The sequence below is a fragment of the Rhinopithecus roxellana genome, chromosome 8, assembly GCF_007565055.1.
Source record: "Rhinopithecus roxellana isolate Shanxi Qingling chromosome 8, ASM756505v1, whole genome shotgun sequence".
NCBI classification, from domain to species: domain Eukaryota; kingdom Metazoa; phylum Chordata; class Mammalia; order Primates; family Cercopithecidae; genus Rhinopithecus; species Rhinopithecus roxellana.
In genome coordinates this window covers 113,524,304-113,550,255 of record NC_044556.1, presented here as the reverse complement: position 1 = coordinate 113,550,255, position 25,952 = coordinate 113,524,304, and positions in this window count along the sequence as shown.

Genomic DNA, 25,952 nt, shown 5'->3' with positions numbered 1-25,952 from the left:
CAAAAACAAAAACCTGATGGATTTTAAAAGCAAAGGCAAACTCCTTAAAGTGACCAAAAACCAAAACACACTGTGTACAGTGTTCCAATTTTAAGAATTATTGCTGACTTTTTGTCAAAAACAGTGCAAGCTAAAATATAATGGAATGACATTGTTAAAGTGTGACAACAGGGAAAATAAAAATGACCACCTATAATTTTATAGCAAGTTAAAATGCCCTTTAAAAATGAATACAAAATGAAGAGATTTTCAGGTAAAGAAAAGTTCAGAGAATTTCTCATAAGTAGACTTACACAACAAAAAATGTTTACGTTCTTTAGGCTGAATAGAAATGATACAAAATGAAACTAGAATTTCCACGAAGAAACAAGAAATACTAGATATAGTAAATATATGGGTAAGCATAAAAGGCTATTTTTTACAGCTTAATTTTTAAAAATTCAATTGACTGTTTAAAGAAAATATGATAATAATGTGTTATTTCATATTATTATTGGGTTTATAACATGTAGAAGTAGAAAATGTATGATGACAGTAGCACAAAGCGTTAAATTCTTTAAATGTAGCTATACTTGCTAAGGTTATTTTATATAAAGAGATTTAATGTTAATTCAATGTTATCTGGAATAAGTTACAAATGTACATTGTTATCCCTAGAACCACAAATAAAAATAACTAAAGAAGTGTGGCTAAAAAGCCAATTAGAGAAATACAATTGTATGTTTACAAATCTAATTCATTTTTAAAAAAAAGGGATACAACTAAATGACAGATGCAACAAATAGAACACAAAGAACAGTCTGATAGTCTTAAAGCCAACCACATCAATAATTACATTAGATGTAATAAATTAGAGGCAGAGGTTGATTAAATTGTAAGAAACAAACCCAGACTTAACTATATGCTGTTTACAAGAGACCTAATTTGAATATAAAGATACAAGTAGGTTACAATGAAACGATAGTAAAAGATACTCCACATAATCATAAGAATGCTGAAGTGACTCTAATGGAAAAATAGACATTAATACAAGAAGTATTATTGACAATAAAGAAAAATATTCATAATAATAAGGACAATTCATCAGGAACAACAATTGGTCCTTAATGTCTATGTACCTAATAACAGATCTCCAAAATATATGATGGAAAAACTAACAGAATTGAAAGGAAAAAGCCAAATTCATAAATATAATTAGACCCTTTAACACCCCTCTCTCAGTAACTGATTTTTTAAAATGTAGATCAAAAACTAAGAAAGGTTATTGAGACTTGAACAGCATTATCAAATAACTTAATCAAATTGTCATTTATAGAATATTACATAGAAAAACTTATGAATGCACAATTATTTTCCAAGCATACATGGAACATTCAAAATACACAAAATGGTACATAATGAGTCTCAGTACATTTAAAGGATTGAAATCAACCAAATATGCTCTCTGGCAAAAATTGAACTATACTAAATGTTAATAACAGGTATCTTTAAAATCTTCAATATTGGGAAATTAAGCAGTATATTTCAAAATAACTCATGAACCAAAAAGGAAATTCTGAAACAAAATTAGAAAGTATTTTCAAATGAATGATATTGAAAACAAAACGTATCAACATGTATAGAATACACTTAAAATAGTGCTTACAAGGAAATTGGCAGCTTTAAATACTTACATTAGAAAAGAAGAAAGGTTTAAGATCAATGATCTAAGTTCATTTTTAAAAACTAAAAATAAAAAATTTAAGTACAACAGAAAATAAAGTTAAGCATTGAAATCAAAGAAGCAAAAGAAGATCAAAAAATAGAAAAAATTAAGAAACCAAACTTTAGTTCTTTGAAAAGCAGTCAATAGAAAACATTTTAAATTAGAAACCATTTCTCTTCTTACTCTGGACTTTTGCTCTGTTTTGTTTCTTGGTCTAGACATATTCCTGAAACAGTTACAGTTATTTTGCATCTTTGAAGGGAGTCAGCCTGAAGACAATTCTAACACATCAAAATGGCACACCAAGAAGACAGAGCCAGGTATTTGAAAATATGATTGAGGCCCTGAATTTCCTACTTTAATATATCTTGTTAAGTAAAATAATATAATTTCTTTATTTAAGCCATTTTAAGATGAATTTTCCCTTAATTACCACTTGAAACATCCTAACTGGTGAGGTGCTTTAACAGAATTATAAACCTGATGCATTGGTAACAGAAAATGTGGGCTGTAACAACTCTTCTTGGGTTGATCCAGAAAGTAGCATAAAAGATTACCATTATTCCATTCATAAAGCAATCAAATCTGGTATCTCCTACAAGGTTCCAGAAAAAGTTCATAGAAACCAGGAAGTCACATTATTTCTATGATAGACATCACTTTTCATGTGCTTACAGGGGGATTCTTGCCCATCTTCAAAGGAAAAGAGAAAGTTCAGAGAAGAATCTAAGAAAAAGTAAGGTCTTTAGGGGTATTAATCATGCATTTCTACTGCTTTGCTATCTGTCTGGGTTCTCGGTGACCCTGGAAGAACAGCCCCTTCCAGAGATAGCCAATTCCTAGATATAGTAAGGACTCACCTGCAAGCACACCTTTCATTATGCAAGCCAACCTATCCAGAGCCCATATCCCCAATCATATCCTCTATCTATTGGGCTCTAACATTTTGGGCCTCTATTCCCTTGAGCTGATCACCACAGGGCCAGATACTAGAGGACTAAGTATAGTTCCCACATGCAAAATTATTCAAACTAGTCAATCCTAAACCTGTTTATCTGGCCTCACTCATTTCTTCCCATGGAAACTACAGTAAAAGTTTTTGCTCACATTTATTTCCTGTGCTCCCTCCACTTTGAGGCATGTCATTCCTCCCCCTCTTAAGAACGATAAGAAATTATCTTTTCAATGATATTCATCACCTGATCTGTTGGCCTTATTATACCTGAATAATAATACATACATACATTTTAAAACAGTAAGAAGAGAATAAATTAGCCTAAGGAAGAGAAGAATCACTGTTACATATAAATTCTGTGACACCAAATAACATTTATTAAAGGGCCCACATCCTTTTTCATTGATCCTAAATATGTCCCTCGTATACTTAAGAGAACCTCATGTTTTTATGAAATGCCCAAGGCTTGTTGCAATCATAGTTATAACTTACAGGAGATGGGACAGACCTAATAATGCCCCCTTAGAGTTGTGTGAAGTAGGAATTTCCTGTTCTTCTACAGCGAGGATTTAGATGAGTTTAATTTAGAGGCAGAGAAGAGGCAGTTCAATTGAAAGGTTTGCTTTTCTAACAGCAATTGGTGTTAAATACTACCATGGAGGCTAATAAGGCTCTGCCTCCATTTCCACAGATGTCCTTTCCCCTTTACTGAGAAGGTTCTGGTTGGAACTAACTATACTTGGCCAGAATATCCTTAGGAGTATGAAAATTATAGCTCTTAATTCCCTCCTCCTCCTCCAGTTGAGAAGTCTAGACCTACTTGTCCTATGGTTAGTTTTTAAAGTATTGTGTCAAGGTTTCCATATTTTTATCATGGTGAGTATAAAAATCCGTTTTCCTTTTTCCTTTTTTCCTTACTAGTCACCCCATTCACAGACTGCCTTTATTTCCCTAAAGTTTTTTATCATTTACTGAATAAAATCCAAGTTATTTTGTGGCATATCCATAAGCCTGTCTTACAGACTAAACTAGCCTCATCTACCCACTCTTTCATACCAAACAATGTACAATGCGAACCCAAACTATCCTGCTGGTATTTGCATTTTTTCACTGAATTCACCTAACAAGCTCCTCTTCATTCTCTGAACCTCATCTCATGTCACCTCCTCCATGAAATCTTCTGTGACTGCCACTTCCATGCTCCCATAACCTCCTGGGCATGCCTTTCCTGTAGCTACTATCACCCTGTACTATAATTGTGTACTTGTATGTCAGTATCCTGAGGACAGAAACAATGCTTTAGGGTACAAATGAAGCATGTCTTACAAGTGTATTGATTGACTGCACTTGCAATAGCAGAATAAACCCCTTGACTTACTAGTGTAGGATCCTAGCTGGGCTGCCATGTCTCCTAAGCTATATCCCAAGCTCCTTGTAGTCTACTGGTCACTCTATGCTCTGTGATATCAGCATGAAGGGAGAAAGGGTGGCCCATTTTAGAAACAAAATATGAGCACTAAGATCTTGTAATCCTAACCATGGATGACTTTATCTTTGTCACTTTGTGACTCCTCAGGTGTCACTCAAACAGCAAAATCTCCTATCCCATTTACATGAGGTGTAAATGTGTTTTCACACTTCTGCCTAGTGAGTGCTTTCTGTAATGCTGATGGTTAATTACCTGACAATGAATCCTCTCTCCTGGGAGGACGGGGAGGGGCAGTGGGGAAGGACGAAGGAAATTATTTGGATCACACTTGCTCACACAAAGCAAGCCAAAGCGACATGTGCTATTCCTTAGGAAATGTTTTCTCCTAAGTCACCTATTCCTGTCCCCAACCCCTCCCATACCTTCACTTCTTATTCATTTTCTCCCTCTGTTTTATCTTTCAAATCACAGAGAACGCCAACTAACCTTCCGGGTTTTCTGGAGATTTCATTGTACTTGGTAATGTATGATTTATAAACATAAATAAAATCAATAGGATTCTGAGGGAATAAATTCTAAGTGGAATATCAATAAATCTCCTCCCTCCGATGATGTCGCTATGATTTTCTTTCTTCCTTTTTGTCCACTGCCTTTCCCAGACTGGGACAGTGGTCTGTTCTTTCCATTGGAAGAAATTAGGGGGAGGGGAAGGCAAGTAGGGAGTAGGGAGAGAGACTGTGTGAGAAATTTAACACAGGGCTGCATTGAAATGTAAATTCCTTCAAATTATTAAGCACCAGAGAGCAGCTCTCGCCAGCTCTTTGTTCCTCAGAGTCAGAATGTGTAATCTAGAAGAATAAATATCCAGTCAGATAGCAGCCACACAAAGAAATCTGTGGCATACATATTCAGAACCCCAAGTCCCACTGATATCCCCTATCTTATCAAGAAGGTTCTGGTCACAGCCTCCAATCACTGGTCAGAACATCTCTAATGGGGGTCAGAAATAAAATTATTTTCTGCTTGCCCCAGTCCCCATCCCTCAAACCCTACTTCTCACCCCTATTAGCTGTCTGGAAACCTAGACTGCTTTGTGGGTTCTTTAAACACAAAAACCATCTGGCTTGCTCCCTCTTTCAGCCTAGCTTTGGAGATGCGTTGGCTGGGGCCTTCTTTTTCAATAAAGGATACCTTTTCCAACATTTCTGCCTAGAGTTGCATAGCTCACAGCTTGGGATGAACGACTTTGTGGTCTAATTTACATTTTTAATTCCCTCTTAGCGTCAAGAACCCTAAGATCTTCCATAGGAGAGCAGGCTGTTATCAGCCCTTTCCTTACACTTTTTCCCATTTCTAACCAAGACATTTAGCTGGAAACCCATCAAGGTGGTAATAGCACATTTTACAGGCCTGCACAGTCAGTGGAAGCACAAATAGTGTCTTAGGAGCTTAGTAGACCCCTCGACCTGTGTCACCATCTCTCAGACATCTGCCTTTTCTGCCTTGTAAACTCCTGGAAGTCAGATACTACAGCATTTATTCTTTGCCCTCTCTCCACTGTCCTTCTTCCCCGTCATGTGCCTAGCACATACTAGGCACTCAGAAAGTTGACTGAAAGATTCTGTAAGCCCATATGATAACTTAAGAGATATGTGGCAGAGAAGGGGTAGCAGCTAGTGAAAGGAATTGCACCCATTTCCACATTCAGTGAATACTGTATCTTAAGCCTGGGCCTTTCATTTTATTTGGGTTTTGCCAGAGCAAGTGTTGTTGTCAAAGATCTTTACCTGTTAACCAGAAGTCATGCTTTCCCAAGAAATACAATATTTCTTTATCTTATAGTACTTGAAAATGCATGTCACTTTTGTTTCAATGCTTATTAATATCTGACTTAATACTTGTAAGGTCCCTGGTTCTCCTTCTAGATTGTAGCTTCTGTAAGAACATGGGCCATACAACAGTCATTTCTTTATACAAAGTCCTAAATGCAGTCTGCAATCAGGGAAGTGATCAATAAATACCTGTTGATTTGAGTTAAATGAATCTCCCCTTATCGTCCCTATGACCTGGTGTCCTTTACCAAAACTCTTATTCTTGTCCAGAGGCCCAGGAATCTTTAGGCTCTGAAATGGCTTCCTGCTTCAATGAGAGGCCCTGCTGGTGCCTGCACTGGCACTTCAAAATGTTCAGTTGTCCTAGTCTCTCTTCTGTTTCTGACTATTCTGACTTATGATCACCTTCCTACCTTAACCTTTGGGATTTGTGGCCCTTAGAACTCTGCCAAATTCATGCCCCATTGATTGCCTCAATAATGTGTATTGCAAGTATAGTCCAATCTTATCTTTTATGCTTGCTTTTCAATCAACTAATTTGCTTTGTGAGTGCACCTGAGCCTGACCTGACCATGGGCACAAGTGCTGATAGGCCTGACTTGCCAAGATCCTCATCAGTCTCAGTATACTTCTAGTCAACAAAATGCAGTCACATTGATCCTGGTGCTGACACAATGCAGAGTATATACAATGCAAGTTAGGAAAGGAAAGCAGGATTTGCCCTCACATCACACCCACTTAACAACAAAATTAAGTTCAATTAAAGGTTACTGTGCTTTAGTTAACAGACTTAGAGTTCTGCTGAAGGAATTCTTTTGTGGAAGAAATTCTTCAATACAGTATTGATTGATGACTAGATCTAGAACTACAGACTCCTAGATCTGAACCCAGATGAGTTTCTTGGACACATAAGGGAAAAGATCAAAGATGGCATTTGTCAAATGGCTCTTCTCTCTGAAGAAGCAGGTATGTGTTTTTGGTGTGAGGACTTTGAATCCTGCTGTTTGCACAATGACCTAAGGTTAAAAAAAAAAAAAAAAAAAAATCTACAACAGCCCTGAACAATGAGTTTCTTAGTGTCAAATCAGAGCCTTTCAAGTACAACGGTGCTTTTCTAAATGCCTGACATACCAAGAACTAAATACATATTTCATGAATGAATGAACACAATATACAAATGAGTGAAAAACGTAACAATAACAGCTTTAAAAAAGTTACTTAACTTTGCTGTAACAATGGATAGAATAAGAGTATATAGAAAAAAGACATAAAAGGCATCCTTTCTAACCATTGTCTTTGTTTGGCAAAGTCTTCATAGTAATACCCCTTTCCATCACTTTATTCCATAGCACAGAAAAAGTCCAAATGAAGAGACAGAAACTTTGGGAAATGGTACTGGGAATGGGAGAAAACTCCTCCAGAGAAAGAATAGAATCATCCCCTCTTATATCTATTTGCAAATTTGAATTTGCCTCTTCTAGGTTTGCTTAAAAATAATGCCATCGCAGAGGTTGCAGTGAGCTGGGATTGCGCCACTGCACTCCAGCCTGGGCGACAGAGTGAGACTCTGCCTAAAAAAAAAAAAAAAAAAAAAAAAAAAAAGCCACTCAGGCATTAATTTTGTACATTTGTTAAACACTTTCACATCAACCACCTTAGTTATTTCTTCAGCTCTTCTATGAGGATGACATCACTATCTGCATTTTACATATGGGAGAAACAGACACTAGGAATGTTATGTGAATGCCCAAAGCTCCCCATTTAATGCTCTTTCTAGATCAATATTTTTGTCTCCTAGGTGGAGAACATTTGAACTATAAGGCAAAGCCCATGGTTCTATTTATCTTTGCTATGTATTGTTGTCCCTAGCTGTCCCTGTATTTTTCCCTCTTTTGTTACTTGAATCAGTGATGAGGAATGTATTAGCTTTTTATTGCTGAGTAACAAATGACCACAACCTAGTGGCTTAAAACACAACCATTTATTATCTCACAAGTCTGTAGGTAAGAAGTCCTATGAGCTCAACATGGTTCTCTGCTCATAGTTTCAGAAGGTGCAAACCAAGGCGTCAGCTGGGCTGTGCTATTACCCGGAGACTCTGGGGAAGAATGTCCTTTCAAGCTCATTCAGGTGGTCTGCAGAGCTCAGTTCCTTACAGTTGTAGGACTGAAGTTCCTGTTTTCTTGCCAGTTGTTGGCAAGGAATGGACAGGTTCCTAAAGGCTGTTCTCAGGTCCTTGCCCCGTGGCCGCCTCCCTGGCAAAGCCAGTAATGGCATGTGGAAGGCTTCTCATGCTGCAGATTTCTCTAATTCCCCTTCTGCTGCCAGTCAGAGAAAACTCGGCTTTGAAAAGACTCACACCATTAGGTCAGGTCCACCAAGTCTCAAGGTCAACTGGTTTAGGGCTTTCATTACATCTCCAAAGTCTCTTCACAGCAGTACCAAGACCGGTGTGCAGTGATTAAATAGGGGCTGGGAATCTTGTGGGGAAGGGAGACATTATATGGTAATCTGTGGCGACAGAAATCCAGAAGAGTTCTTTCTCTTGGTTTTACCTACTTTCCCTTTAGCTTGATTTCTGTGGTTCATTTAGACCACATTCTAAGGTTACACATCCAGCATTTTTCATCAACCTCAAAATCACTCTGAGTTCTACGTCCGCTCCCCAACCCACCAAAGGCCTCTGAACACAGCCTCGGTCCTAGCCTGCCCCACACTAGCCAACGACGGCAAAGACAGGGACACTTCCGGCCCTGAGGCCTCGCTGCGCTCCCATGCGCACCTGCTGAGAAATGGCGGCGGCTGTGCAGGTGCTCCCAGGACACCGCCTGAATTCCGTGAAGCACCGCTGCGCGGGATGTGGGGCCGGCAGTACCGCTGGCGGGGACAACTGAGAAGGCAGTGACCAGGATATCAAGGATAACTGGGGCGACAGTGATGATGCAAAAAGAAAGAAAGAGAAGTAAAACTAGAAGTATAGATTTCAGAAAAGATAGATCGATTGATAGATAATAAATAGATAATAGGTAGGTCGATAAATAGATAATATTATATATATATGACTCGAGAAAGCCAAAGAGAAATTACAGCAAGTGGAAAAAAGACATGAAATTGAAAAGATGGTAGGAGAACATAAAGTGCTAACACCAAAGAACACTTAGCAAACTCGACCGGGACTAAACTAAAGGAATTCCAGGAAGAGTCAGACTTCAAACCAGCCAAAGAGAAGTTGGTGTTAATACAGTTTACGGACCCAACACTCTGAACCCATTTTGAAGAGATGGCTTCCTGGATTTTGAAAAGTTACTGAAAAATAAAATTACACAACATGAAAAATTACTATCTTATGCAAGTTTGGGGTATCCTTAGATGGAGATGTGTGCCTTGTTTTAGAAGTTGATGACTTGAAAAAGATTACTGATGCTCTGCTGTGACAAAAAGAAGCAAGAAAAGCAAAAAAAAAAAAGCCAAGCGTGGTTCCTGGAGGGGGGTTAAAGGATTAAAGGTCACCGTGAAAGACGAGACCTCATGTAACATTTTAATCTTCTCCTGGTGTCTTTTGGTTGCTCAGTGCTACGGATTGAATATTTGTTTTCCTCCAAAACTCATATGTTAAAACCCTAACCCCAGTGTGATGATATTAGGAGATGGGGGCTTTGGGCCTCACCAGGTGAGATAAGGGTGGAACCCCCATGATGAGATTAGTATCCTTAGAAGAGAAAGAGACTAGAACTCCCTCTTTCTCCCCACAGAGTAGGGATACAGAAAGAAAGTGGCCATCTACAAGCCAGGAAAAGGAGCCCTCACCAGATACTGAACCTGTCAGCAACTTGCTCTTAGGCTTCCCAGCCTCCAAGACTGTGAGAAAGGACTCCAGTCAATGATATTTTGTTATTGAAACTCTCGTTCACTAAGACACTCACAATCCCTTCAACATGTAGCACAACTTCCTTTCCCTTCGTTTCTGTCAAATGCTGCAATCAGAAGTATAATATCTTTGTGCTTTCTATTTAATGTCTTGACAATTAGGAGCTAATGTCAGAAAGAGAAATTTGGGTTTTGTTGCCAAGAGGTTAAAATTTGGAAGTTCAATTGCTACTAACTAAATCATAGGGTTTTTTTTTTTTTAAATCCTAATAATGCTATAATCCTTAGTATCTTATTCCACAAAGGCAATGTCACTAAATTGGAAACAAAATACGGCCAAAATCGTATTGACCAGCACCATCCACTAATGTATTCTGAACAATACCTCCTTGAACTACTTCTTGTCAAGAAAAGCAGTTTGCAAAAAGGACATGTGGTCTTCACCTTCTTTAAAGTTACTTTGTCTAAAAATTGAGTTGGAGGATTCAAAACATAGATATTGAAGAAGAGTGCTTATTTCTGATGGAAGTTACTGCTGCTGAAAAGCCACCAATTTGATACTTAAATAATTAAAAAAAAAAAAACTTTCAAACTTTGAAGCTCAAGAAGGTAAATCATTATTGTATTACAAGCTGTGGAATGTCTTGAGTATCTAATGCCTTAATGGTCTAGTTTATATTAATCAGAATATTTCTACTGATGGACCACTTCAGACAGAGGAGAGAGACTCTACCTCTTTTATTTGCCTAATTTAAGTGTCTGAGAAACAAAATCTCCTTTGTTCTGCCAGACTGTAATGGAAGGACTTCATCTGGGTTTTGGTATTTTCCTTCCCTTATAAAATGTGCTCAGCTAACTATACTATTAATAGTTAGCAACAGTTTGCTGAATTGTTATGTTTTGTAAGGCAACTAATTTAATAAAATCACCATTGTGAAGAATTAAAAAGAATACTTGTTAACAAGGAGTTTAAAACATACATATATAGATATACATATAATTTTTCTTAAAAAAAGTAGATACATGGCAAAGAAATCAGTGAGACTGTGCTTTTGAATACCACACAATCCATCTACCACACATGAAAACATTTATTTAAGTGTAGATAGCCTAAGTAAAGTTGGCTACCTCATGGCCAATTTTCATACAGTATTAATAATAATAATAACAATAAATAAAAGGACTTTGAAAAAATGGTGATCTTAAGACTCTTTAAAAGCCCCCAACAGGATAATTATGCTGCATGGCTCTCAAGCAGCATCCTAAAAACTCTTTTCACTCATCTTTCTCCTCTTTAAACCCAGAAAGTTAGGGCTACCTATTCTGCTGTCATTATCCATCCTTCAGCATTTTCTCTCGAATATTCCCCCAATATCCTCCCAAATTGTCCAGCCCTTCATTACTAATTATATTTTTCCCCTCCTCTTTTCTCTCTCGTTTAATATTTTATTAGGTAGAGAAATTTAATCTCCTGACTTTTTTCAATGATCTCTTTTACCCACTGTCCGGATCAATATAATACATCCTAGACTGTAAATATAAGTTAACATGGAATCTTTTGTGAAAGTCTGGCAATACAATAGCAGCCCATGTGTTGTCCACATCATGAACTGGATACAGATTTTTAATTTGCGGTCTTCGGTGAACTTTGTTTTCCTATCATTCAGGTCTCTCCTCTTCCTCTATTTCCTGACAATTCTCAAGCCTCTGTGTGTTTTGCATTTTGGAGTTTTCTTTTTATCTTCCTTTAAAAACTTGTAACTATATGAGTCAAGTTTAATTATTGATAAATTGTGATTTTTCACCATTAGCTGTATCAACAGCTGACCAGGAAATATCTAATTCACCCTGCATCCATGTCATAGCAATTTCCGTTACTAAAAACAATTTAGGAGGAAAAAAGAAGTCACAAGCCAGACTGAAAAACAAGGTTTATTCCCAATGAAAATGAAACAGTGATGCACTGCTGGCCTTAGGCTTAAGGATGTTTTTATCTGTGGGTTCCAACAGCCTCTCAAAATTTCCTTACAATTCTCTTATTTTATACATGGTGAGGGACAGGTTACCTTTTTGCTCACAGACCTCATGAATGAGAGTAGTAGAGTAAATGAAGAGTGGAATAAGATATTCTTACCCAGAAGTCTAGAATCTTTCATTAACTCCCACTTCAGGGCAGATGGATTTAGAGGTAGGTGAAGGGAAGAAAGAACTGCAGGGAAGGGGAGGATATGGGTGTAAAAAGACTACACTACTGTAGTAACAGGCACCCAGTTATCTCAAGGGTAAAGAAGAGGAGGAGGACACAGCCCAGGCTCCATATGCAAACCCTTTACCTGGGACAAGGTCAGCTGTCTTCTCCAGGTTGTGACCTGACCGCTTGTTTTTGTGGATGGTGCTGGGTGTCATATAGGGGTATATACGGCCTCTGCATGGGAAACCTAATCTAACTCTATCGAGAAAGAGTTTATTCAATCACATTACCGGTTTAGAGGTTACTTTTCCATTTTCGCCTTGTTATAGACAGAATTGTGGCTCCTTATACTGTGTATGATTCCTTCCTTCCCTCAATATACAGCACTGCCTTTCCCACCCCTGACATTCATGCAGCAACAACGTAAGCATCTGGGACCTACAGAGAGACGGATAGTAAAAGGGCCAGCTCAGAATTGAGTCATTCATGTACGTCTTTTGAAGACCTACAAGTTGAAGAATGGACTAGAAGCCATGAGAAAGTGCACAGCACATGATCTGTGGACTTTTGAGTCAAATAGACCTGAATTCAAAACACATTTTCCCTGCTTATCAGTCTGGCCCCCAATTTCACTATACTGAGACTTAGTTTCTCATTTATAAAATAAAGAAAATACTGTGTTCAAAGAAGGACCTATTATTCCCCTCATTCCTTTTCCCCTCTCACCTCTGGAAGGAAGTTATGCCATCAGAGATAAGGATGTTAACAAAAGAAAGATCTTGTTCTTGTATTTGTTACTGGTTTTTGTTTTGTTTTGTTTTTTTGAGACAAGAGTCTCTCTCTGTCACCTGGGCTGGAGTGCAGTGGCACGATCTCAGCTCACTGCAACGTCCACCTCCCAGGTTCAAGCAATGCTCCTGTCTCAGCCTCCTGAGTAGCTGGGATTACAGGCATGCGTCATCGTGCCCAGCTAATTTTTGTATTTTTAGTAGAGATGAGGTTTCACCATTTTGGCCAGGCTGCTCTCAAACGCCTGGCCTCAAGTGATCGGCCCGCCTTGGCCTCCCAAAGTGCTGGGATTACAGTGTTATTGTTTTTTATTTTTGGCTTTGATTTTGCATCTGTTCCACTCTGAGAACTTTAACGTGCAGAGGACAGCAGATTGTAAAGGTTTAAAGTCCCTAATGAATATGCTTTCACAGGTCTTACCTCAAAGTGCTCAGTCAGTATGAGGCCAGTATCTTCCAGAGATGGGAAAGACAAGATGGAGGTTCAAAATGTCTGAAGAGAACGTTCCCCCTTCAGAAAAAGGGGGAAGAATTGAAAGACTGGGCCATGAATATGATAAGGAAAAATGGAGGGGTAACTGATACCTGTCTCATAGGCTCTTGCAAAAACTACCAGTATATATTTATTATGTATGTATAACATACAAATATGTGGCTCATGGAAAGTAGTCACCAGATAAATGGTGGTTATTATATTTTATCATTATTATTACAATGACAATATTTACAAGTGACTGGGTGCTTGGAGATGATTTAGTGCGTGTTTCACACTTGTCATTAGCTCTCCTGCTCCATCTTCCCTGTCTTCCCTCCCTTAGTCAATCTGCAAGAGGGAATGTATGATCCACATCTCATATATTCTGAACCTAGAAGCCGCCCAATGGGGCTTTATACAGCTGCCTCTGGGACCTTTCTTATGTGAAACCATTTTTTTCTTGGGATGTCCTACCTGAGGTACCAATATTATATTTTTCCATCAAGACAGATAGTTAGCTCTTATTAACTCTGCTTTCAGTCTTGGGCTTTCGTGATTGAAACACAGTCAAACCCAGAGTGAGTCCTTAGTTCATCAAGCTGTCAACAATGCCTCCACAAGAGCTGGAAACAGAAAATATTATGCCAATAATGGTATGTAAAAAGAAGGGCTCTCTTTTATTGGTAACATCTGGCACAGTTTGTTACAGCGTTCTAACCATGTGGCCAAGCAAGTACTTACTCTGATAAATGAGAATCAACATGGATGCTCGTATACACAGGGGCTCACTACTCCCCACAAAAATTATCCCAGCCTTCCATCCAGTAGCTTTCTTTATAATTTTGTCTTTTTTCTATAATTTCAACCAAATGTCCTTCCAGGTTTGGAGCTGCCCCCCTCGCTACAAAACCTACATTTTGGCAGAAACCCTAAGGCTTTGGAAGGCAAGACATTTCAGGACACTGCTTCATGACTATTCCCATTTTCTTGTCTCGCTCCCCAACCACACACCTCGGGCCTGCCTTCCCCCATGACTTCTTCACAGGGATCAGCCTACACCAAGATAGAAGCAGATCAGGGTCTGTATTTTCTTGACTCCTCACACCATTAACCAGAGTCCCAAGAAAAGTACCCCATAAGTACTCAAGACTGGTTAGTACAATGTAAAAATGAACAACATTTGCTTTAATGTCTCAATGTATTAATCACCTTCTCTTCAGAAAATGAATTGTTCCCCACTAGTTCCCAAATCCCACACACTGGTGGAATCATATTATTCTGATGCCTAAGATGGGTCCCTAGTGTTTAGGCATGTTATTTAGAGTAGAGCAAACCTGTGAGAAGAGAGATACCATGTCTTGAAGAAGAACTTTTTCTGTTACTTTAGAACCATGCCTGATGATTTTTCTTTCTGTGTGGAATTTTACTTAATTCCTCTCTCTCTCTTCCAGCCCATTGTCAACCTTTTTTTTTTTGAGACAGAGTCTCGCTCTGTTGCCCAGGCTAGAGTGCAATGGTGATCTCAGTTCACTGCTAGCTCTGCCTCCAAGGTTCATGCCATTCTCCTGCCTCAACCTCTTGAGTAGCTGGGACTACAGGTGCCCGCCACCACTCGCAGCTGATTTTTTGTATTTTTAGTACAGACGGGGTTTCACCATGTTAGCCAGGATGGTCTCCATCTCCTGACCTCATGATCCGCCCACCCCGGCCTCCCAAAGTGCTGGGATTACAGACGTGAACCACCACTCCCAGCCCCATTGTCAACTTTTTAATATGGCTTTCCCTTCATGACCACTATCTCCCACATCCCTAAAGAAAAATGTGTGAGACTTAAAAATTGTAGAAATTGATTAGTATTGTTGCTTTGTTTATTAAATACCAACAACTACTTCTTCAGCATCATCTTTTTGGCAGGCACTGTATCTAGGCACTAGGGGCGAGACAGTGATGGAAAAAAGACAACTTCACTTTTAGAAGATTTAGATTCTAGCAATGGGTAAACAGGCAATAAACAGTTAGTATGTAAAATACATAGAATGTCAGGTGGTAATATATGGTAACAGGGAAAATAAAATCAGAGAAAGAGGCAGAGGAAGTACTATTTTAAACAGTGTGTTTAGGAGCAATATCCTTGATAAGATGACATTTGCAAAGAGACTTGACAGAAGTAAAAGAGTGAGCCATGTGGAAACCCAGAGAAAGTGCGTGCCAGGCAGAGGGAACAGCAAGTACAAAGGCCTTGCAGCAAGACTATTCTGCTCCCCTGGAGAAGCCATAAGAGGGTTGATGTGGCTGGTCACTTGATAGGCTATTTATAAGAATGTTGGCTTTTATTCTGAGATGAGAAACCACTGACAGAAGAATTATAAGATCTGATTTGTGCTTTTGAAAGGATTCTTCTGGTGGCTAGCCAGAGAACACAGTATAGAGGTATGGTCAAAGGTGAAAGCAACGAGGCCATAAATGATGGTATCCTTAAACCAGGAGGATTAACATAAAGGTGATGAGCAAAGGCTAGAGTCTGAGTAAACTTAGAAGGTAGAGCTGGCAAGATTGGACAGTGAATTGGTTATGAGATTTTTTTTTTAATTCAACAATGGCATTAAAGTTTTTAGTCTTAAAAAACATAAGAATGAAATTACTAGTTACTAAAATGGGAAAAACAAGGGAAAATAAACAAATGTGAAGGAATGATCATGATCAACAGTGAGGTTTGAGACATGTTATGTTTGAAATGCCTAAAGACATCTCAAAACATCCAAGATTAAGTGATGACTAGACAGCTGGACTCAGGGGAAAAGTCAAGATTGGAATGATATATTTGGTAATCCTTAGCATAGATGATGTTTAAAGTCATGAGGCTGGAGGCACCACATAGCAAGTGATAAGAGATAGAGAAGAGCAGTCTGAGCATTATGCCATGGGGTCACACTAGAGTTTAAAGATCTATGAGGGAGAATCGGCAAAGGGTACAGAAGAAGGAATTGCCAGTGGAATTAGGAAGTAAACCAGTAAATTAGGAGTACAGCACTTCAGAAGCCAAGTAAAGTAATGAGACTGATCATCTGTGTCAAATGTTGCTGGTGGAGAAAGAGAGATGAGGGCTAGGAATCGACCACTGAACTTCACAACAGGAAGGTCATGGGTGATCTTAGCAAGAGCACTTTGGTAAAGAAGTGAAGGCAAACGCCTGATTGGAGCTGGTATAAAAGAAGTACAATATATTGATAATAGGGGGTAGAGACAAACATTTCAAGAAGTTTTGTTGCCATGGGCAACAGAGATAGGAGACTATAGCCGGAGAAAAATAGTGGCTCAAGAAGACTTTTTGTTTTTTTCCTTTTTAAAAAAAAATGGGGAAAATTATAGCATGTTTGTATGTGAATGGTAATCATCTAGTAAAAAAGGGGAAATCTGATGCTGTAGAAGACAAAAGGGAGAATTGATGGAGAGATTTCCTTAACTAGCAAGAGAGGATGGGCATATGTAAGCAGATAATTGGGTCTTAGAGAGGATAATGGGAAGTTCACAGCTTGCCTTGAGTGGCTGAAGATAACATTCAGTTTCATTCTGCCTGGTTCTCAGCGAAGCATTCTATCTCAACTTGAGTGATCAGCTCAGAGAGAAGACTGTTCATGTTTATACACCACCGGAACTAGCATCCCTATTTTCTTTTCTAAAAATTATGCATGTGTATATGTACATATGTGTTTTTGAGACAGGGTCTTGCTTTGTTGCCCAGTCTGGAGTGCAGGCATGATCACAGCTCACGGCAGCCTCAACCTCCCGAGCTCAAGCTATTCTTCCACCTCAGCATCCCAAGTAGCTGGGACTAAAGTCATGCACCACCAAGCCCAGTTAAATTTTTTAATTTTGTAGAGATGGGGGCGTCTCACTATGTTGCCCAGGCTGGTCTCAAGCTCCTGGACTCAAGCTACATTCCTTCCTGGATTACAGGCAAGAGCCACCACGCCCAGCCTCCAGTCTTTCATTAATTTGTGGATTCGACAACATTCAATTTAGCATTTCCAGTGTGTGAAGTATGAAAATAAAGAGAAAAATCAAGAAAATATGCCTATTGCTTCAAAGAAAATTACAATTTATCAGGATATATAGGATATGTGCGTAAAACACTAAATCTACACAAGTATGTGGTAAACATCATAAAAAAGACACAGCCAAATGCAAGAGTTTAGGGGGAAGAAAAGATGTAATGAGTCAAGCCTGGCTTCTTGGCAAAGGGGACACATGTGGTGCTGGTCCTTCTGAATATAAAGAGAATTTCACCCAACAAAAGACAAGAGAATGGTGCCCCAGGCAGACATCACGGCATGAGTAAAGGCATTTAGGTGAGAAAACATGGGGAATATATGCGTGTCCTCGGTGGTACTTATGTCATCTCCTATTGCCTGTTTCATTTTGATTTTGTCTTATTTTTGCCTTGTTACAAGCGTCAAAAAAGATAGAATTACTTGGGAAAGATCTGAGACTAAACCTAATCATTCTTGATGTGAGATATCCATTATTCAATGTCCTTCTTCAAACTCAAGTCTAGCTAATTTTTTTTTAAAATTAAGATATGTGATCTCTGATGTTTTTAAGGATGGGAGCACACTTAAGTGTTGCCAAAGACACAGAACAAATTCAAGACAGAGGCTTGTTTAGAGCCAGGGAGTATATTGTGCATTTCTGCCCTATCCACACACACACAGTGTAATGGCTAGGTGAGGTCACTTTGTTTAGTTATTTCTTCCTGAGTCATAATGAAGAGAAGAGGGTAAACGAGGTTTCATATTTGTGTATTATCTGAGAAAGTGATGACAAGATACTTTCTGAGCACATGCATTCAACAAGTTTTGATGGCCTCCTATGATGGACACCATGCTGGGCTCCAGGAAATGTAGTGGCTATAGAGACGAAGAACATTCTTTCATTCCTTGATCCTCTACAAATGCATATTGATGGAATGGATTCAGAGCTGGACAAGGAAATCTGTCTACCACTTCCACCCAAGTAAAGAGTTTCTACATTTTAATAACAGTATCAGAGATTTATAATTTTCAAAGCAAACTGACATGTATTACTTCATTTACCTGCCCTACTCCTGCCCCGGTATGCATTCAGCTTAGCTCCTGTCTCTTCACCTTCCCCACTCCACACACATTGTGACTGAACACTTGTCAAGGATACCAGCTCCAGGGATATGTTAGCAAGAGAACCCTCTGCAAGCAAGCAAGAAGTTTTACAAGAAATTTCAGGTTTCTCTGTGAGTTTCTAGAAACAATTTCTAAATGGGTTTCTTATTTAAAAATAACACAACTGTGTAATAATGACCCTATAAATGTATCTTTATCCTCTGAATTACAACAGAGAGATCTTAGCTTATTGTGCTTCTCCTGATCTTGATTTTTTTTTTCTTTTTCTTTTTTTTTTTTTTTTGATACAGGGTCTGGCTCTGTCAGCGAGGCTGGAGTGCAGTGTCACAGTCTTGGCTCACTGCAACCTCTGCCTCCCAGACTCAAACCATCCTCCCACCTCAGCCTCCTGAGTAGCTGGGACTACAGGTACACACCACTATACCCAGCTAATTGTTGTATTTTTGGTAGAGACAGGGTTTCGCCATGTTGCCCACGCTGGTCTCAAACTCCTGGGTTCAAGCAATCCTCCCACTTTGTCCTCCCAAAGTGGTGGGATTACAGGCTTGAACCACTGTGCCTGACCTCTGATCTTGATTTTAAAACTGTACTTTTTGGACTGTGACAGAACAAACAAAAAATCTAATTTATGTGTTACAATACATGGATGATCTTATTATACCTTTTTTCAAGGCATATGTTTTCATTTCCGGAAGGTAGAGGGGTGCATGCCTCCCATAGTCTTCCTTTATCACCTAATGGGCTATCTTCTCCTCTTTCCTCCTTGTCCAGAGTTGGGGCAAAGCAATGACTCCTGTGCTGTTCTGTTCTAAAGTAGGAGAGGAGTGCTTGGATGACAGCAGATAATTTCTACCCTAGCCAGCCCACTCGTAAGGCCTGAGTCAACTGGCTACCCGTTATGACTGAAAAAAGGACTCTCCACATTGTCTTGATCTTCAATCCTCCTCCTCTTCACATTGAGTAGAGGGGAGACTGCTGACCTCTTATGGGCTATCGGTCTCAACTTCCAGTTCACAAGAAATAGAAATAAATAGTGTGTATGGGCTTTATAATTTACAATATTATTATGAAAAATGTAGAGCTGGCCTTATCACTTCCATTTTACAGATGAGGAAGTTGAGTCCCATAGGAGTTAAGTACACTAGTACAAAATCGCCCACAGCCGGTGAAGCCCTGTGTCAAACCCAGCTTTTCTGCCTATATGTCCAGTGTGCTCCCCAACACTTTGTGCTGCTTCTGCAAAGCAGCGCTGAGCAGGCATGTGTCTAAGGATGTTTGTATGTTTTACAAAGTACCAAAATGGTTTAACGTTCCCTAACTCCTCCTTCGTTTATTTCTGCAATCTATAGCCCAGAGTAATGTTCCTGGTTAAGTGTAGTCTTTTCCTCCTGTCTTGGCTCTTAGCATGCAATAACTAATCCCTGGAATAGCATTAAGTCACTTGAGTGAACCGTGTAATAAATGAAACAAACCCAGACTTTGGAGCCTAACACTCCCAGTTCAAATCTCAGCTTGGCCACCTATGGGCTCTATGGCTAGCAGCAAGTCATTTAATATTTCTAAGAATTAAATTATTTATCTGTATAATGGGAATATTAGATTTACAGTATAGTTTTAACAAAAATTTTAGATCTTACATGTAAAGTACCTGACACATAGTACATAATCAATGAATCATGTACTTTTTGAGCATATATACTTAAATATGACATGTAGAGCCTGACAGCTTAGATTGAACTCTGCTCTGCCACTCACTAACTCTGTTAACTTAGAAAAGGTAACTGCTCTGTACATGAGTTTTCAAATTTATGAAATGATGTCATAATATTATCAAGATTATCCTAAGGATTAAATGCATTCATACATTTAAAACTGTGTCCAGAATATTAAAAAGCATAGCTACATTATTACTATGATTATCATCATTACATCCTCAGTGGGGATGAGTTCCTGTTCTTCATCTCTAAAATGGAGATATTAAGACAAAACGATCTCTGTCTAGACAAAGTGATCCCTTCTAGTATTGGCATCTTATGATTACGGGACTTCCTCTTGGCGGAGTGGGACGGAGTACCCAGAAGAGAGGAGAACATTGTGGAGGAAAAGAAAAACAAGAGGAAGGTGAAAGAAGGCCACAAAAATAAATTCTGCAGCTTCACAGTGCTGTTGCTCAGAGGATGCCCTTGCTGATGGTTGCTGAAACCCTCTCCACATGAGGCCACAGTCAAGTTCATGGTTATTTCCATCTCCTCCTAAAGCCATTCCGTGGGTCCCCTCTGTCTCACTGAGGAATGCCTGGTACTTCCACCTGGTACCTCCACATCCATCCAGCTCTTTGGTCCTGGACTACTCCCTCCCCCGCACACACTGATGTTAATTTTCACTCCTGAGGACACATGCTTTCATCCCTTGTGTGTGCCGCATGAAAAGTGAAAACTGCTAGGCCCTTGGAACAGGGTGGAGAAAGAATAGGGATGCTCAGGCGGGCCCTGACCCTCAGCTTGGCTCAGAGCTCCTGAAGTGCTTGTACATTGCACAGACATGAGGCCTGAGGAGTGTGTGCATGTGTGTGTCTACATTTCACACAGAGGCAGTAGGAAGCAATACTTACCCACCCACCTTCTCTGCATAAAGGGGCACCCTGGTGTCCTTCATGTCCAGAGAGCAGACTGAATGAGGGAGGTCACAGTTGAAATGGGTTTCAGGGCCAAATGATTGTCCCTGCAGACATTAGTTTGCAGTGCAGAACCAATTTGAAAATGTGGCATGATCAGCAGTCTCGCCCGAGGAGAGACCAGGACTGGTGGAAAGGGATGTCATAAATCAAGGCTCAGTTGCCCTGAGTAGGGAGCCCTGGCTGAAGCAGCCCAGGCAGCTGTGAGGCAGGATTGAGATGCATTGGCAGAGCTGTGACGGTGACCCCCAGACTGAAATAATTGGGGTTGGGGGAGGTGCACCGGGGGTCAGACTCAGGGGCACCGGAAGAATATATGGGAGAAGAAAGCTTTCAAAAGACCTGCCTAGACATGACAGGCTTTGGTCAGAGTAATTATCTGCCATGTTCATACGCACTAAATTCACTTTTAAAGGAGAAACACACGCTCCCACAAATACACAGGCACAAAAGGAAAGAAAACCCTTCTGGAAGAAAACGAAGTACTGTAGTGTAGAGCAAAAACAATAGACCCCAGAGGGAAAAGGTGATTGAAACTTAAAAGAACTTCATTTCAAGGCAAACAGTGCCCTCTAGAGGCACGAACGCTAGATGCGGGCAAAGTTGAACAAAAGAAGTTCAGTGAAATGAAGTGCTGGAGATGACCCTTCTGCTTTAGACGTTCTTGGAGATTTTGTTCCAGGTTAAGGGAGCAAGGAGGAAGACCCTAACCATTTCCTACTTCCGAATGCATGTCCATGAGCCTGTCATTCTCGTGCCTTCCTCAAAAGACTGGGATAACTCCAGGCACCGCAAAGAGACATTTTGCCAAACACAATTTCAAATAAAATGCTGTTAGAGCAAATGTCGTATTTCAGGCTGTGGCACTAGAAGCGAGGAATTTTCATAGAGAGTGTCATAAAGAGGAAAATGTAATATAATTTGGGTCGGTGGGAGAGGGCAGGGGGTATAAAACAGATTTTTTGAGAGCCTATATCTTGAGTAATTAGATCAATAAAACTCCCTCCAGAAGTCATTGCTTTCAAAAGCATGACACCAAAATATAGAGTCCTGGTAAGGAGAATTTCAAAGGCAGAATGTTTTAGTCAAAGAGTCTCCACCATGGGTTCCTCATGAACCCTTGGACCACTCTAAATCCTCCTTTTGTGAATCCCCACATGCCCTCGACTTTGATTCTATCATCCCTATCTCTCCCTTCTTCTCTTCCACCACTTTCCACAGTTCCTCACCAGTCCACAGGGCAACATAGCCGAGTGAAAAGACCACAAGCTTTGAAGCTAAACAGATGTGGACTCCAAGTTCAAAACCGTTGACTTCAGGCCATATACATAGTGATCTGAGTCTCGTCTGCATCCTTACCTATAACGGCCTTCTCACTGTGTCAGTGGGAGGAGGGACTGGCATAATAAAGTGAGGTGTCTACACTGTGAGGACACAGAGCTGGAGTTCAACAAAAATTCATGACCTCCCCTTTCTCTTCCCTGTCACTGCTGAGTAACACCAGAGGCTTCAGCCTGAGCTTTCTGTCTCTGTTTTCTTCTTCCCCAGTCCACACTGCACACCAAGAACTACGGAACAAACTTCCTAACTCACTATTTCATCAGGCCATCCCTTATTTCACAACCATCATCTGCATGATAAATCCAAACCCTCAAGCATCCAATTTATCCCCTTCAATTCATACCCAATTTATCTTCACACCTGATATCTCACTGCTGCTCAGTGCTAACCTTCTAACATGGACTGCCATCTACTTGCCACCCCAAATGCACTACTCATGACTTTCCCTTTACTGCCTCCATTTGGGAAGCTACTTGCCCGCACTTACTCCTTGCCCTTCTCCCAAAATCCGTATTCTCACCATCCTTCTGGGCCAAACTCAAATCCCATCTCCTCTATTGAGTTTTCTCTGGCTATTCCCTGGTGACCTGTGGATGCTTTGAGATTCTAGAACACATTGTGGTTGCAATTTTAGCCTCATTAATATGAAAATGAACACTCTAAGCTTGGTAAGAAGGATGCACACCTGCAAGTATTGACATGGAAAGATTTTTCTAACATCTTGATGACTTCGAGTTAAAAACAACATGCCCTTTCTGAGCCATTTCTGTTTTTTAAAGTGTGTGTGCGTGTGTGTGCATGTGTGTGTGTGCAGTTCTGCGCATGTGTGTATGTGCGTGTGCACGTGTGTGCATACGTGCGTGTGTGCGTGTGTGTGCGTGTGATCGTGAGTGCTAGTGTGCGTGTGCATGTGTGCTCAGTGTGTGTGCATGTGTGTGCACCTGTGCACGCATGTGCGTGTGTGTGTGCATGCACGTGTGCGTGTGTGTACACATGTGCGTGTGTGCACACATGTGTGTATGTGCATCTGTGTGTGTGTGTGAGAGTGTGTGTGAGTGTGTGAGTGTGTGTGTGTACCTAGACATATAAATGCACAAGGATGCCAGGGAATTTTTCACTTTCTATTTTATACATTCTGTGTTGTTTCAATTTTTTTTACTGAGCATGTACACAGTTTTACATTTTAAAAACTTTTCTTTTTAATTTTTTTATTTTTTATTTATTTTTTATTTTAATGTTTACTTATTTATTTTTTGTAGCGATGAGGTCAGGAACTCAGGAATGTCAAGAATGTCATTGCTTTCCAAAATCAGAGGTTAGGTCTCACTCTGTTGCCCTGGCTAGCCTTGCCCTGCCCTTGAGCTCGACCTCCCCAGCTCAAGCTAGCCTCTTGCCTTGGTCTCCCAAAGTGCTATGATTACAGGCATGAGCCACTGCGCCAAATCTAAAAAACGTTTTTCAAATAACTCAACCCGCATTCAGTGAGCACCTACTTGTGCCAAGCACTGACCTAGGTGCTGGGTATTTTTCAAGGTGGTCCCTACTTCCTGCAGAGTTGAGAGTTCACTGGGAGAGAAGCCAGCAGAACACCTTGGTGGGGATATGCAAAGTGATGTGAAATAGTGAAACAGTGCAGGGGGATTCAGAGGAGCACGAGGGCAGCTCCGTCCAGGGAATTCAGCCAGGGCTGAGCAAGAGAAGATCACACTGGAGTCGTAACGGGAGGAAGAGTGAATGTCCATGAAGTGGAGAAGAAAGAATCAGGCATTCTTGCTGGGGGCGGGGCGGGTGGGGAGAAAAGTGCACACAAAAACAAATAAGCATTTGAGTGCTTGTCTTCTCTAGAACGTAGCGAGTAATTTTGTGTGGACAGAGAATTGCATACAGGGTATGGAGGCGGGAGATAAGACTACAAAGAAGGGCTGGGGTCTTATGGTGAAGATCCTTGTGTGATGAGATTGGAAATTCATTGTTTATACAACAGGGAACACAGAGGGTTTTAAGTATAGGCACAGTATGATCATTTACTTCCTGCTATTGTTCTTTAATTATTTCAGGTTTATATTTTCTATGGCTATTGCACATATCTTGGACCTCTCCCCTTATGGAGTTCAAAGCTCTCCAGGAGAGCAACAGAGGCATCTGGGAACTTGTTCCCAGCCAGAGCCCTGCATAACTGAAGCACATTTTTCATGATTCTGACTAGTATGTAAAAACAGTGTCTATCTCAGGTATAATGCTCTGGTTGTAGCCCTGGCCCAGGGACATAGCATTTCATTTCTCAGAGTTACTCTCTGATGGATCAACGCAATAGACTTCCCAACACGCCCCTCTTCCCCCTCTTCCCCAACCCCGGCCTGCAAACCCAACTTCCACAGGGAGGCCTTGCACAGGCAGAGCCCATCCCCCATGGCTGCTTTTGTGAAGGTGCTGGAGGGACGGCTGCTTGGCCCAGGGAGTATCCACATGGCTCCCGATGATAACACCTCAGGCAGGAGAAAAGAAAAACGGTTTTCCGCTGACGGCAGTGTGTACAGCCAGCTGAGCTGTTTGGCACAGTCTCTGCAGCTGTGTATTCATGATGCTATATTTAAGCAAAGAAAAAAATCTCTGAATGATATAATTAATACAAGCTGAAATTTGGTTGACCATTTAAATATTTGTTTGCTTCTCCCTGCCAAATATTGGCTTCATGAGGGACAAAGTTGGACCTCAGGCAGGAGCCCCCCAAAAAGTTTAAACCCACTGTGCAGAAAAACAGGCACAGATTCTGCCACATGTGGTGCCACTTGGCTGAATTTCCCAATGGTTCAAATGATTTCTATGGCAAATCCTCCTGGTGGATGCAAGGAAAACAGAAGCACTGTTTCTCATTCTAGGCAGGAAGCAGGTGACACAGAGCAAGCACAGGGGTGAAGAGGCTGGAAGAGTGAACCTATTTGGATCTAGTTCAGGTAAGGCAGATTTAGATGAGAAATGGAGATCGCCATGCTGATGCTGTCGGAAAACTACACTTACCCCACACAGAGTGTCTCCTGTTCCTCCAAGCCCTGAACTACCTACTGCTTAATCTGAGCCAGATGTGCCCACAAACATGTTCTCCCTCCCCTTCCTTGGGGCCCAGTATTTGTCCATGGAGGACATCCTTATGGATAAAGGCTTTAGACTGCCCCTGTGAAGAAAGCTGGGAGTCTAATTATACTTTCTTCCTTGCTTAGGTTTTAAAGGCACAGTGAGATGAACCCGGGAAATTGAATCCAAGGTTGGCAGAAATTAAGTCAGTCTGGCGCTTCCAGCTAATTCCTTTCTCTTAAAAGTCATGGTAAGACCGAATAGAATTAAGATGATTCTGGGCCAGGGAACTCAGGAACGTCATTGATTTCCAAAATCAGAGACACTCACACCCTGAAGTCCAGAGAGAAAGTGCACTGTGGATCAGTGGGTCTGGCTTCTAAAATCAATGCTATGAAGGCTGGGTGGTCGGTCAAGCAGCACTTCATCCTGAATCCCTTACCATAAACAGCTTCAGACAGAAACAG